A 14,925-nucleotide genomic window follows, 5' to 3' on the forward strand; every position below is an offset into this window, starting at 1 on the left:
CTGAGCATTAAAAAAAGTTCAGTAATTGCATATTATCCTTGCAAGTAATCCTTGCAATTTATCAAATGCAAGGATTATTATTATCATTGTATTACTTCAAGCATAACATTATTGCCCATTGACGGTGATGACCAGGGCTAAACAAAGCGTTCAAAGCTTGAAGATCAGTATCAATTAATGTCAGCTCTGTAGTCATCTTTGGAAGTCAAATGAGAGAATCTGCAAGTCAGTAAAGTTAATATTCAGGAAACTCTGTCAACTATGATTCAGCGGCTCAAAACAAACGCTGACAATATTCCCCAGAGTAGCTTGAGGCAGCATTTCATGTTCACCACGTCTTTTCATGCAATTGTTTAGCAATAATTGAATGTTTAACATTCAATTATTGCTAAATGCAGATTTGTCATTTTATTAATGAATTTAAGCACTTGGAAAGAGATACCTTCTCACTGCCCATAGCTCAGTATACAAGGTATTCGCAAAGTTGTGTTCCCCACACTGAATGAATTTTTATTTTCTGTTGCAGATGAGTCGAGTGTAACAATGTCTGATACCACTAACTTCCTTGTGAGATTGCATTGAACATTGTGATGGGTCATTATCTGCCATGAAAATGATGGCCTCACACCGATCCTCTGGACATCTAAATATAGTTAAACACTAGTACTGAATACAATTAAGTACTTCTAAATACAGTAGAATCCTGTTAAGCCAGAGCTATCGGGGACAGCCGAGCTTCTCCTGTTGTCCTGGTCAACAATCCCTCAATTCAAATTGCCCATTCACTTCATGGTTATTTGTGTTCATTACTTTGTATAAAATTGGTTGCCACATTCACCCACAAAATACAGAGTCACTGAACTTCACAGTATATCCCGTGAAGTGCTTTGGGACATCTTCCTGATGTGAAAGGCGCTATACCAAATGTAAAGATTATTATTATCGGTCAGACATTAAGACGTTTCTTGTGTCTTGCCCGGGACATAAGAGAAGTGTTGAAAGAATCACCCTAGATACAGGAATATATCAATCTTGATGGGACTTTGGACTTTATTAAAAATTAAGTACTTGATGGTGATCATAAGTAGTTAGTGTTAAAGAGGAAACCAGACTGCTTGGAGGCAGCTTTAGTAGCAATTGAGATGTTAACAGTTCCCTTTCAGATCTCAGACCAAGAATGTCAGGGATAAATTACTGCTGTCTGAATTTATAAAGACATTAATGAAAAATTATCTCAAAGAGTTGAAAGAAACAAGGTTTTCACTAATCCCCAAGGAAGGGTATGGAAGAGAAGTTTGTCAGACTAAGAGAGGGCATATGATCAGACTGAAGGTGATGAGTGGAAGAATTCAATGAGTTTGAAAAGGAACAGAGTTGGTGGAAGAACAGAGATCTGGGGCCTCCCGACGTGAAAGGCTCCATACAATTTTAATGTTGTTGTTGTTGGGGAATCCGTGGAGTTGTTCCTAATCCAAAGATAAAGTGATTTGAGATGAGGTAGAAAAAAAAAGGTACATAACTTGTTTGGAGTGCACTGCTCCAGTCGAGGTTAATGTGAAATGAGCCACCAAAGTATTATGATCATGTATGCAACATAGGGGATGATTATCAGTAAGAATGCGACTTGCAAATGGACATGTCATAAATCACACAGAGCAGAAAGTTCCCAGATGCTGAGTTAAAAACGTCAGCTGGAATGGCATTGGGAGCATGACAATTTACCTCAATTTCTCTGTTGTGGGAGAGTTGGGGGGTGTTGGGTGGGGTGTAAGAATTAGTGTTGGTTCACACTAGGGATACGGGGTGAATCTCAGCTATGATAGCCATGCTGACATTCACTGTCCAGGCTCACACTTGAAGAATGACAGACAACTTGACCTATCAGAGGGCTGGTGGTGCTTTGGAGCATTGGTCACTATATTGCTCTCATGTGATAACACTGTTATTTGTGGTGCAAATTTGTGCAACTGGCCTATTTGTTCCTGCACACAGGCCAGGTTCCGTGTTAAAATACTGACTTTCGGGCATTAGATGTCTACCACTGGTCACTTGTTGACAGAGATCTGATGACCTGGAAGTCAGCCGTTTAACTTCTCAGAATAAAGCGGTGACTGACTTCTAGGTCAACAGGTTGCTGTCGTCACTTCCTGTTTTTCCTATGCGCAGCAAACAGGAATGACGTCGGTGGCTCCCTGATAACCAGCATTTGGCTGGACTGTGCCTCCCTTCGTTGTCTGTAAATGGCGAGACTTATTCATTCCATCAGAGTAAACATAAGAGCAACTCCTCCCTATGCAGTGTAGTCAACATCACTTAGGGACTCCGATTCAAGAGCCTATTAATTGAATGACTAAAGCAGAGGCTGATTAGCAGCTCAGATTTATCCTGCAGAAAGTGGGAGATCATAACTCTCTCAATTAAACGGGATAAGGAGACTTTGCCAAGTTACCAAGGATTATGTTTAGTTGAATACTGGATACGATTCTTTGAAAATAGTTTTCCATGGCAATTATATTATTTATAGACACAGACTGTTCCCAGAGAATTCAATTTCGCTAAAAAATTCCAATGTTGATGAAGGAGAGTTTCTCTCCATTGCTGGTGAAAGTCGAATCAATCTGGGTTCTTCATAAGCAAATGTGACCAGTCAGCCCACTAGGACTTTAGCAATTGGAAACCACGACACACTGAACCACTTTAAAATCATTCATGAACATATGCATCTCAGGCTGACTCTGCAGAACTCTTACAGCACTTACGGTCACCTCCTCTCTCCCCCCGGCTCAGCGTCAGACTGCACCGTTAAGCACTCTGAGACTCTGCTCCACGTGAAGGGTGCTATATAAATGTGAGTTGTTGTTGCTGCTGTCGGGCTTTAACATTTGAAACCACGACCACTGAAGCACTTTAACATCATTTCTGGACATATGCATCTCAGGCTGACTCTGCAAAACTCCACCAAGATCCCAATCTCAGCTGATGTCCTGCCAGGTATCACAAAAGACAGATTTTGATCAGGTACTAAAGACACTTGTAGTGCCCGCAACGTCTGCCCTGTTGTGACAGCAAAGTCATAGAAAGCTAGAAAGCTACTTGGGTCTGGGATAAAGATGTACAACACATCCAGCAGTGAAAAGATTTGCCTGCAAATACATGGTCCCTACACTTCACAGTAAAATCCTGTGAAGCACTTTGAGACTTCTCAGTGACATGCAAGACACTATATCGAATGCAAAATTGTTATTTATTAATGTATTATCCATTCATTTAATGGCTATTTGTGGGACATTTGTGTGCGCAAATTGTCTGCTGTGTTTGCCCACAAAAACAGTCACTCCACTTTATTCTGTGAAGCGCTTTGAGATGTCCTCCTGATGTGAAAGGCTCTATGTAAGAATATAAGGATGATAAGTTATTATTATTAGCCACACAGAGAAAAAAAGAGCCTCAATTACTGTAATGCAGATTCATTCAAAACAATAATTGTCAAGTAATTATTGCTTAGTAACTGACTTCTTTATCATTCAAATGACGATCAAGAGCTGGCATTTGCTAACAGTGATGTCGTCACTTCTGGCACAGAATGAGACGCATTTTTAGAGCAGAGCAGCCCAGTGCTTGTTGATCAGCAAAACGGATGATTGCAGTAATGACTAATCGACCATTCTCATTTTGCCCAACAATGACTAAAAAGCTTGCTAATCATATTCCCAAACTGAATTTCCCAACCACGACGATCCCACAGTACATGGAACATTTTCTGTTGTACGCAAAACACACAAGCATAAACAACTTGTGCACAGGAAATGACTTAAATGCTGCATGTTGATATGTCAGACATGTAGGTTTGTGAATGTAACAAATGTGCGTTATTGCTACAACAATATTTTAGCACAAACAGTATGATTTGTCTTCACATAAGACTGCTCCTGGCCCATGAATGAACTCTGAGAAATACATATATTCTTAGCAACAAATGTTGGGCTTAGTGTTGAGCGATCATAGAATCATAGAATTATACATTGCCGAAGGAGGCCATTCGGCCCATCGTGTCTGTGCCCGGTCTTTGAAAAGAGCTATCCAAATCAATCCCACTCCCCCACCACTCTCTCCCCATAGCCCTGCAAACTTGTCCTCCCCAAATAATTATCTACTTCTCTCTTAAAAGTTGTTATCGAATCAGCTTCCACCACCCTATCAGGCAATTAATTCCAAATCAACTCGTGTGAACAAAAATTCCTCGCCACCCCTCTGTTTCTTTAACAAATATTTTAAATCGGTGACCTTAGGTTACCGAACCACCCACCAGTGCAAATAGTTTCTCCTTCTCCACCCTGTCAAATCCTCTCATAATCTTGAAAACTTCTATTAAGTCTCCTCTTAACATTCTCTCTCCGAGGAGAATAATCCTAGCTTCTCTAGCCTTTTCTGATAACTGAAGTCCCTCATTCCTGGTACCATCTTGGAAAATCTCCTCTCCAAATCTCCTCTCTTGCACCCTGTGTGTGGTGCCCAGAACTGAACACAGTACTCTAGCTGAGGCCGAACCAGTGTTTTATAAAAGTTCATTATAACTTCCTGACCTTTGTATTCTATGCCTCTATTTATAAAGAAGAGTATCCCATATGCTTTTTTTTTAAAACAGCTTTATCTACCTGTCCTGCCACCTTCAATGATTTACTCATATGAACCCACAGGTCTCTCTGTTCCTTCATGCCCTTCAAGATTCTACCATCAGCTTATACTGTCTCTCCTCATTCTTCCTCCCAAAATCCATCACTTCACATTTATCCACATGAAACTTCATCTGCCACATGTCTGCCCATTTTATCAGTCTGTATATGTCCATTTTCAGTCTGCTATTATCCTCCTCCCCGTTTATTACTTTTCCTAGCTTAGTATCAACTGCAAATTTGGAAATTGTACTCCCTATACCCAAGTCCAGGTCATTTATATAGATCAAAAACAGCAGTGATCCCAATACCTACCCCTGGGGGACACCACTGCACGCTTCCTTTCAGACAGAAAAACAACCGATGTTGATCTTTACTTCTGTCGTGAGTGATGCAATTGTTTGGGAAAAGCAGCACCATCAGGTCTGGCAGGCGTTTTCTGATACTCATGACAGCTTCCAGGCACTGTCACATCCTGCTCTTCTGGCACTTTATCAGCCTAAGCTATGTAGCATTCTCAAAATCAATCAATTGGTAAATTGATGGCACACCTCTGGAATTCCCTGCTTCAAACCTTCTGCCTTGACCCCGCTTTACACATCTTTCAGCCACAAAGTATACAACTACAACAACAAAACTACATTTATAGAGCGCCTTTTACATCAGGAGGACGTCCCAAAGCGCTGAACAGTCAGGAATTGGGGCCCGAGCATGGGGGAGGGGTGGTGTAAGGGGAGGGAAGGCAGAGAGGTGGGAGGGAAACCAAAGGCACTATCAAAGAGCCTTGGTCTTGAGACCAGCCTTGAAGGAGGCAAGGGAGGAAGCGAGGCAAAGGGACCATTGGATGGAGTTCCAGAGTGTGGGGGCAGAGAGGCTGAAAGCCCGGCCACCGATGGTAGGGTAGGTCAGACAGGAGACATGGAGCAGTACGGAGTCCACTGAACAGAGAGCGGGAGGTTGGTAGGGAGTCAGCAGGTCAGACAGGTAGGAGGGGCAAGGTCATGGATGACCTTGAAAGTGAGGATGAGGATCTTGAACTTGATCCTCTGAGGGATGGGGAGCCAGTGGAGTCAGGCGAGGGTGGGAGTGATGGGGTCGCGGAGCCTGATACGCGAGAGTACACGAGCTGCAGAGTTTTGGATGATCTGCAGCTTGTGAAGGGAAGAGTTGGGAAAGCTGATGAGGAGGGAGTTCCCGTAATCAAGCCTTGAGGTGACAAATGCGTGGATTTCGGCAGCCTGAGGGGTGAGGCAGTGGCGGAGTCTGGCAATGTTGCGGAGGTGGTGGTAGGCAGTGCTGGTCATGGCACGGACGTGGGGGAGAAAGGACAGTTCAGGGTCAAACAAGACACCCAGGTTTCTGACTGGCTTAGTGAGGTTGAGTGTGCAGCCGTGAAGGCTGATGCTGCCAGCGCCCAAGGTGCGGAGGCGCTGGCTCGAGCCAATCAGGAGAGCCTCGGTCTTGCTGACATTGAGTTGGAGAACGTTGCCCCTCGTCCAGGACTTGATGTCGGGCAGGCAGTCGATCAGGACGCCAGTATTCCTGGAGTTGAGGGTGGAGGCAGAGAGATAGAGTTGGGTGTCATCCGCATACATGTGGAAATTTATCCCATGTCTGCGGATGATATCACCAAGGGGGAGCATGTAGACGATGAAGAGGAGGGGACCAGGGGCACAGTCCTGAGGAACACCGTACAAGATGGTGCGGGGGCTGGAGGAGAAGCCGTTTGCTGCAACAAAGTGGAGGTGGTGTGAAAGGTAGGAACTAAACTAGTCAACGACAGAACCTTGAAGGTTGAGGTGGGAGGAGAGGTGGTCGAGGAGGATTGAGTGGTCCATGATATCAAAGGCAGCGGAGGAGGTCGAGGAGGACGAGGAGGCAGAGGGAGCCCTGGTCACACATGGTCAGGATGTCGTTTGTGACCTTGACCAGAGCAGTTTCCATGCTGTGGGCAGCACGGAAACCCGATTGGAGGGGCTCATGGAGGAATTGGGAGGAGAGAAAAGAGCGAAACTGGGAGGCATCGGCTCTCTCAAGGATCTTGGATAGGAAAGAGAGGTTTGAGATGGGCCGGTAGCTGGATAACTGTGATGGGTCAAGAGAATGTTTCTTCAAGGTGGGGGTGATAATGGCTGTTTTGAGGGGAGAAGGAACAGTGCCAGATGACAGGGAGAGGTTGATGATGTTGGCGAGTAGTGGGGCAAGGAGGTGGAGCTAGGATTTAAGGAGAGGGGTGGGGATGAGGTCCAGGGAGCAGGTGGTGGGCTTCACGGAGGACATGGTGGTGAGGATAGAGGAGGGGTTGACAAGTTCAAAGGTGTGGAAGGAAGGATGGGTAATTGTCAGAGTTTCCTCGATTTTGGACTCGAGTAAGTCCAGCATTTTCTCGCAGTGAGAATCAAAGGAAAGAATCTGCGAGGCGTGTCAGGGAGGGCGGAGGAGCCGGTTGGTGGTGGAGAATAGGAGACTGGGGTTGCCCTTCGCCTCCAGGATTAACCTGGAATAGAAGGACAATTTGGCTGAGGCGAGAGCAGAGCGGTAGGTCTTGATGAGGTCCAGCCAGATGTGGCGGTGGACCGTTAGGCTGGATTTGAGGCAAGTGCATTCGGCAGCCCACACCTGGCCCTTAAGCGAGTGGAGGTGGCTGGTGAACCAGGGTGAGGATCGGGAATAGGAGGTAGTTCGGGAGGTGAGGGGGGCAAGGACGTCAAATGTGGTGGAGAGAGTGCTGTGGAGAAGAATGAGTGCAGTGAGTGGGTTGGTGCGAGAGGTGGGCCAGAAGGGGAGGAGATCAGAGGCCTTCAGGGCAGCGGAGAGGGATTGCAGGGAGATCTTCTTCCACGGGTGGTAGAAGATGATGGTAGGTTTGGAGGCAGTGGGGAGAGGGATATGGGAGTTGAGGGAGATGAAATGGTGGTCAGAGATGACCTTGTGCAGTGATGGTGACATCTGAGATGCTGAGGCCCGGGGGAACACCAGGTTAGCGGGGACCATGGGTGTGGGTAGCAGAGTGGATGTGGAGGGAGAGGTTGAGAGCGGAGAGAGAGGGGAAGTCTGAGGAGGTGGAGCAGGAGGGGATGAAGCGGAGGATGAAGTCGCCTAGGATGATGAGGCAGACGGAGCAGAGGCAGAGGGAAGCAAGGAGGGTGGAGATGTCAGAGATGAAGGTGGAGAGGATTTTTAGAGAGAGGTGGGAGGGATGGCAGAGGGTAAGGTGTTCGAAAGAGAGGAATGAGCCGGTGGAGTAGGGATAGGGCAAGTGTCACCCTGGATATGAGGGCCACACCACCGCCACGGCGGTTGGGGCGTGGGGCATGGTGGTAGGTGTAACCGGGTGGTGTAGCCTCAGTGAGGGGGAAAGTGTCACCTGGTGTGACCCAGGTTTCAGTGAGGGCCATAATGTCAGTGAGGGACAGTCAATTCACTTTAAAATATATTCTGTGAAGCGCTTTGAGATGTCTCAAAGATGTGAAAAGACGCTATATCAAATGCAAGGATTATTATTATCATTATTATCCTCAAATTGCAGCTGAAGACTTTCTTCTTCGAGCATGCTTATGGTGACCTCCATTTTCTCCATGGCTTGGCATCAAATTCCTCTATTGTTCAGGACTCCAAGATGTTAACCCCTGTGTAGGGAGTTACATCTTGTTGTTGTTTAGCCAAATGTTTTTTTGGGGGGGGTAAGGCAGGTGTCTGACTGATGCGGAAACCCATCACCATGCTTAAGAGTATCCAAACCAAGCTGAGAATCCATGGATCCCACATACACATGGAAATCTCAGAGATGAATTGTTGGAATGGAATGCGCACTCTATCCCTAGAAGGACACATCCATCTTACCTAATTCTGGAAAGTAGCAGGTGCAGATTGGCAAGAGCCAAAGCTAAGGGACATTAGAGTGTGTGGTGAGGTCTTGCTGGAGTCAATCAGCTAAAACCATACAGCTTGCCATCGATATCACTGTCTGGCAAGCTTCCCCACTGCTTGTCCAGGTAGGACCACGCTACCTGTTAGAGATTTAGCTTGCAGGGTTAACAGGAACTGAATAGGATGATTCCCTGCCCCTTGCCAAAGGCTGTGGCACCACATGGCAGATTTCTGGCAATAGAATTGGGTGCTGACTGTTATGGTTCTTTCTTAAAAGAAAAAGCTGCACATAAACACCAGTGAGGCAATTTGTGATGTTGAAATGCATAACAAAGAGCTAACTTTTTTTTTAAAAATAGCCTCAAGCTACTGGTTTTGCTTTGAAAGCAATTTCCACTTATATGACAGATGTTTATATGATGAAGTTTATTCTTTACCTCAAGTGCCTTGTTCCCACTGAGGTTGATTTCTGTAAACCATGCACCATTGGAATCTCTAACATGCTACAACAACTTTCGTTTATATAGCACCCTTCATGCAGACAGTGTCTCAGAGCCCTTAGCAGTGGCAGAACTCAATGGCAAACTGGAGAAGGTGGCTGTAGGCATGGCCATGGTCACACTGCTACTACTGGCAGAATGTTGTTTATTGCTCACTCGTGAACAGAGAAAAAATATCCAACATCTTCACCATTAATCATTGTACATGACGCCACACTATAGAGCCCACACACTTAATTTAATAATAATCCTTGCATTTGATATAGCGCATTATCATGTCTTCGAGACGTCTCAAAGCGCTTCACAGAGTAAAGTGAATTGAAAGTATAATTTGTGGGCGAAATGCGGCAGCCATTTGTGTACAGCAGTGTCCCAAAAACAGTCACGGATTTAGTGACTAAATTCTTTTTTATTTATTTTGAAGGAATTATTATCCCCAGAAAAGTGATCCGCCAATCGATTGATAACCAGCTTCCTACTTACTAATAGGGAAATAGAGGCATGTGGAGTAAGGAAACTTGCCCAACATTTCGCCCTGCCAGAACTGAACCCAGGTCCTTCGCTTGCAAGGCTAGTTCTCTAACCACTCAGCTACAGGACTCCATTGTACTTTCGCCAATGTTAGCCATCTTCTCACACAAATCATGAAAATATTCTTTACATTCCACCAATCTGTTCCCTCATACAGCTTTCTGTTAACCATGCAAAAAGAAAAGTGCTTTCATGCAGTCGTTTTTGGCCCAAATTTTCCTCTTCATTCCAACAATCCCTCTATGGAAATGCCCATTGCGCAAAGTATGTTGAGTACCAGATGGAGGGAATAAAATATTTGCTTTATGTGAATCGTGCTCTATACAAATATATTTCAAAATGGGATCAATTTCCAATCATGGATATTAAGATGGAGGATTAACAGTCCAATCTTTTTAATTTTTCTCCCCTACTCTCCTGAAGGTGTTTTAAGCATTTTTGTTCTTTCTACTGTGTTGTGGTTCAGTTGCCCAAATTGTCATTATGCGTGTATTTACCTGGACAGTGAGTGCTGTGAATGACTTATACCTCTGTGGCTGAATGTAGTTCAGGGAGATGATGGCACTGAGTATTTTCAGTCTCCCTGCTTTATGCAACATCAGCTGAGTTTGTACATTTTTTGCTTCATCTGAATGGATGTAGGTTGACCTTCTCCAACACACACTGTGTGCTGTGAAATCTGATCACGTGATCCAAGGAAGGCTATTACAATCCCTTACAGCATAATCACTGAAGGATTACACCCCAGTGTGAAGGACAGAATGGTATTAAGTGGCTTGTTTCACCAGTGGATTAAAGTGTTACTTGCTCTTGCCTTGCTTCCTCTATTTGTGAATGGGGCCTTCGAATTAGAACATTATTAACGCGATAATTTTCAGTGAAGTACTGCAGCTTTAAGATTAAAAGTCAATAGCCGGAGTCTAGACAGCGCAGCTGAGGCAAACACACACGCACACAAACAAATAACGTGGTGATGACTCAGGATGTGAGTGCAATGAGTACAATGGAGTGAAGTGAGCAGTTAGTTCCTTCATAAACAATTACTCACTTAATGGGACTGAGATTGAGCTAGAGAAAAACACACATTTCTGACCTTGTAACTGGGGAAAGAGCGAACAACAAGATGGAAATTGGGTAATCACCAAGTTGAATTGTTTGTTCTTGATCAGTGTGACCACTGGATATTATTATCAATGAATACGAGCTGGAGTATCCTGTTTGCAAGGTCTTTTTGAGGTTGTTTAGATGTTGCAATCAGTTTAGAGACGACTTGAGAACTGGTTTGCTTCGCAGAGCAGAATATCAGACAATAACAATAACACCGAAAACTCACATAGGCAGTGCATTCTGTTGCTTCTTTTACACAGGGACCCCAGCAACACTGTGAGTGCTATTGGAGAGGCCAGACCCACACTCGAACACATTCCAACAACAACTTACATTTATATAGGGCAGCATTTCGGAGCGCTTAAGGGAGCACTCTACCATTTAAGAGAGTTTCTCCTGGTGTCCTGGCCAACAATCCCCCAGATAAAATTGGTTCTTCACTTAATGGATGTTTGTGGACACTGCAGCAGGCAAATTTGCTGCTTTGTTTTCCCACAAAACACACAGCAACTACACTTTTCCTACACTTTGAGATGTTGCCCCAACATGAATGGTACTATATCAAATGCAAAGATTACTATTATTATCTATAGCATATGCTTTCAACCCTTGCTTTTCCTTTGTCAGTGAATCTACCATATGCTCCACAAATGCTGGTATTGAAACATTCACTGACTGGCTGTTTAACCATCAGGAGCAGCAACTACTGACCATGGCAGAAAAGAAAATGGGATCTGCTGGCCAAAAGTATTCAGCCACAGGAATGAAAAAGACAGAGTCACTGCTTTGTCTTTAAGGATCAATCCAGGACAGCAAAGGTTCATTGATCTCTGAGCAAGATCTGAACAGACAGGAATGCTGAACCACTGACTTCTGAAAACACAGCAGCTGCAATATTGAGTGGTAATGGTTCACTTAATGCGTGGTCAGAGGTAGGATGTAGATCCATCTCAGGAGATGATAATAAAGCTCTGTGAAAGCAACAGTCCCACCTGGTTCATGTACCAGGCGTGCCACCAGGTCAGGGTTAGCATCACCACAAGCACCGGAAGTGACATGGGATCTAAATGCAACTTAAGGAATTCAAGGTATGTGGGGTCTTTCTGAATCTCTGCCATCATTTATCCCTAATGGCTTGCTTTTGAAAAGTTCATTTAAATTCATTGAAATGTTTTAAAGTACTGAAATTCAAGCGGAATAGCTAACATTGAATGTCTGCGTTGGCTCTCAGTTAAAGGAACAATCCTGTTTAATTTTAAAACAAATTCCAATTGTGCTCTCATTACTTCACACAGTATCTTTTTCCCACCAAAAATGTATGGTTTTGCTTCACTTCTTTCAGCTCATACCAACAGGCTGTTCAATCTTTCAGGGTTATGTACACTGATAGATGTTTGAACCTCCACCACACACACTGTCAAGGGAGTAGAGACCAGCTACAAAGAAACCATATTAAGCAGCTCCAGCTTCCAATCCTGAAAAAATTCAAGATGTCAAATCAGGCAGGCGGAGAACTTGCTTTCTCTCTTTCTCCCGGCTGCTAGCAGAACATCTATATGCCAGTTATTAGCAGTGGGCTCATTCTATCAGTAATCAGCTTTATACTATACAATAAAACATTCCTACAAGATTCCTGTAGCCAGACGTGTGCTTGTGCATCCAGCACCTAGAATCCATCTTGTTTGGGTAGCAGCTGTTTACCTCTCTGCAACTGGTAGAACCATCGCTCATTGGGAAAGGACATGTGTCCAAGCTGAGGGCTGGAAGATGATGGCAATGCTCTCACACATTTCATGCTGAGCTGTGTTGCCCACCTGGAAGCTCAAGGGAGTTCATGATATTTGCCATTCTTCTAATGATGTCTAAAAACTTGGGCTCGTTTGGATGTCAAATGACAACTTGTGACTGTCCTTCTTGGGATGGGGGGGGGAGGATGGAGAGGTAAGTGGGGTCTCCTTGGAGCCAAACTGGGACAAGGGAATGTCAGAATTGAGCCAACCCTCTGTGGCGGTCTCAGTAGTCCAGTTTCTGAGCCAGGTGGATCTGCAGAACTCCAGAACACTGCTGATAACAGCACAGGATAGGTGACTCATGTGGAAACCCATCACCATACTTAAAAGTATCCAAATCAAACAGAACCCCACCTGTACAGGCTGTTTGTACGAAAGTCTAAAAATATTTCCATTTTCACAAGGGAAGTACAAAAACAATCACTGTACTTATTGTTTGCACTCCTGTTTATTTTACCCATCATTGTAGCGTACCAAAGCCAACTGCAGTGTGCTTTCTCCAAGCTAGCACTTGGATAACATATTGACTCAAACCAACGTCCCCTAATCACTTACCACTTCTTCAAACACCTACTCATCCTTCAGTGAAAAAACACCTCCCTTTCATTACGTTGTTCCAAATACCTCAGGAGGGAAGAATACCCTGCATCCATCAATCTTATATCTCTTTCCCATGAGCCCCACCTTGAAAAATACAGGAGCGATATGGAAGACAGCTCTCCGAAGTCAGTGAAGGCCCTGTTCAGTATCAGGCATAGCAGTCAGTCTACCCTGTGTGACACTGAGATACCAGTTGGCAAGAGAACAAGGTCAGTTGTAGGAGGGGGAGAGGAGCTGCCTGTCCATTGATGCCATGAGAGAACTGCTGCCTGCAACCTTTTTCTCAAACGATAACATTCTCTTTGATAAGGTGCAAGCACCGAACTAAATTTCATTCTTTTCAAAATAAAAACATGAGAATATGTTTTTTTCTTTCCCTGGCTGACAAGAGAGAGCAGCAGAAATGCGAGAGCGGTCACCACCACGGCGCTATCAAGCAGTGCAGCTTTAAGTAAAGAATGGTCCCCATACAATTCTAGAGCTCACTTAGGCTTTTTTCTGTGCTGAATTATTAAAGCACAGTCATCTAAAAAGTAGGTTTTTATTAACAATGTTGCTATGAAAGCTGGTAATCAATTACCCCTGACCAGTAATCATTGTTGGTTGACTTGGACTGCAGCACAAACAGAAGAGGAACAGTATATCAAGCTGAAATACCATAAGTAGGGCTATTCATTTACCAGAATGCTAATGGGTCGTATGCACTCAAGGGTTCATTACAACAGCACAAAATGAAATGCAGAGCTGAAATACTTTGGTTTCATGGCATCCCCCATGTCTGCTATCATCAGTATTGCAGGTTTAGGTGCCTTGCCCTTTGTTTTTGTTACTGGCACCACTTCCAATGAGAATACGTGCGTGCCCGCTGAACTTTTTGTCTGGCGGTTTAAACTCACCTTTCTTTCATAGGACTTTCCAGCCAATTAATTGCAAAACGCATTTCTTTACTTTTGAAACGCATTTCATTTCTTTTCTTTTCAAGTGATGAGAAGGACTGGCCCTGACCTATATATGCATATAAACACTTGCAATCTTTTCACTTGATTTTACATCTCGTTGGTTTCAATGACAGATTAAGCTTTTATTTCCCTACGATTTTCTCCTACTTTCTTAAAGGTATTGATTAATGTTTCACAGGCATCAGCCACCCTCTGATACTTTGCCCAACTGGCTATTCTTCATATACGAGCTTCACAACAAGTTTCAACAAGTGGTTTGAAAGTAGGGTTTTGTAATAGCTGAACCCAATCTTGCCACTTGATATTCACACACATGAACTGTGTAGCAGTGGGTGACTGGATGGTGAGCAGGACAACAACCTTGGCTGCATTATTATCTTCTGTCCTTCCACCTTCTCCCATTCCTTTCTTCTTGTGCCCCCCCAAACCCATTCCCCACAATATAGTATCATCACAGGTCATGAATTGAATCTGGCTCCTACCAGCTACTGCATGTTTTTGTCCCGCTCCAGGCAGCACATTCATCCATTGTATAACTCACTGTACAGCTTTCTAATAATAATCTTTGCATTTCTATAGTGTATTTTGCGTAAGGAGGGCTTCCCAAAGTGCTTCACTGGATTTTCTGAGAGTGCATATGTAGGTGAAAGTAGCAGCAATGTACATAAACAGCCATGAAGTGAGTGACCAAATTTATTTGGAGAATAGTGCCATGGGATCTTTATTGAATATCTGACAGGCAGATGGGACCTCTGTTGCGTATCTCATCTGAAGGTGGCACCTCCAGCAGTGCAACGCACCACAATCAGCTCAAGTCATGTTTGTGTGTCAGCTTGCCTTTGTGGTCGCACTCTCGCCTCTGAGTCAGAAGATTGTGGATTTATACTCCATTTCG

This window comes from Callorhinchus milii, unplaced genomic scaffold (genome assembly GCF_018977255.1).
Source record: "Callorhinchus milii isolate IMCB2004 unplaced genomic scaffold, IMCB_Cmil_1.0 Scaffold2, whole genome shotgun sequence".
In the NCBI taxonomy this organism is placed as follows: Eukaryota; Metazoa; Chordata; class Chondrichthyes; order Chimaeriformes; family Callorhinchidae; genus Callorhinchus; species Callorhinchus milii.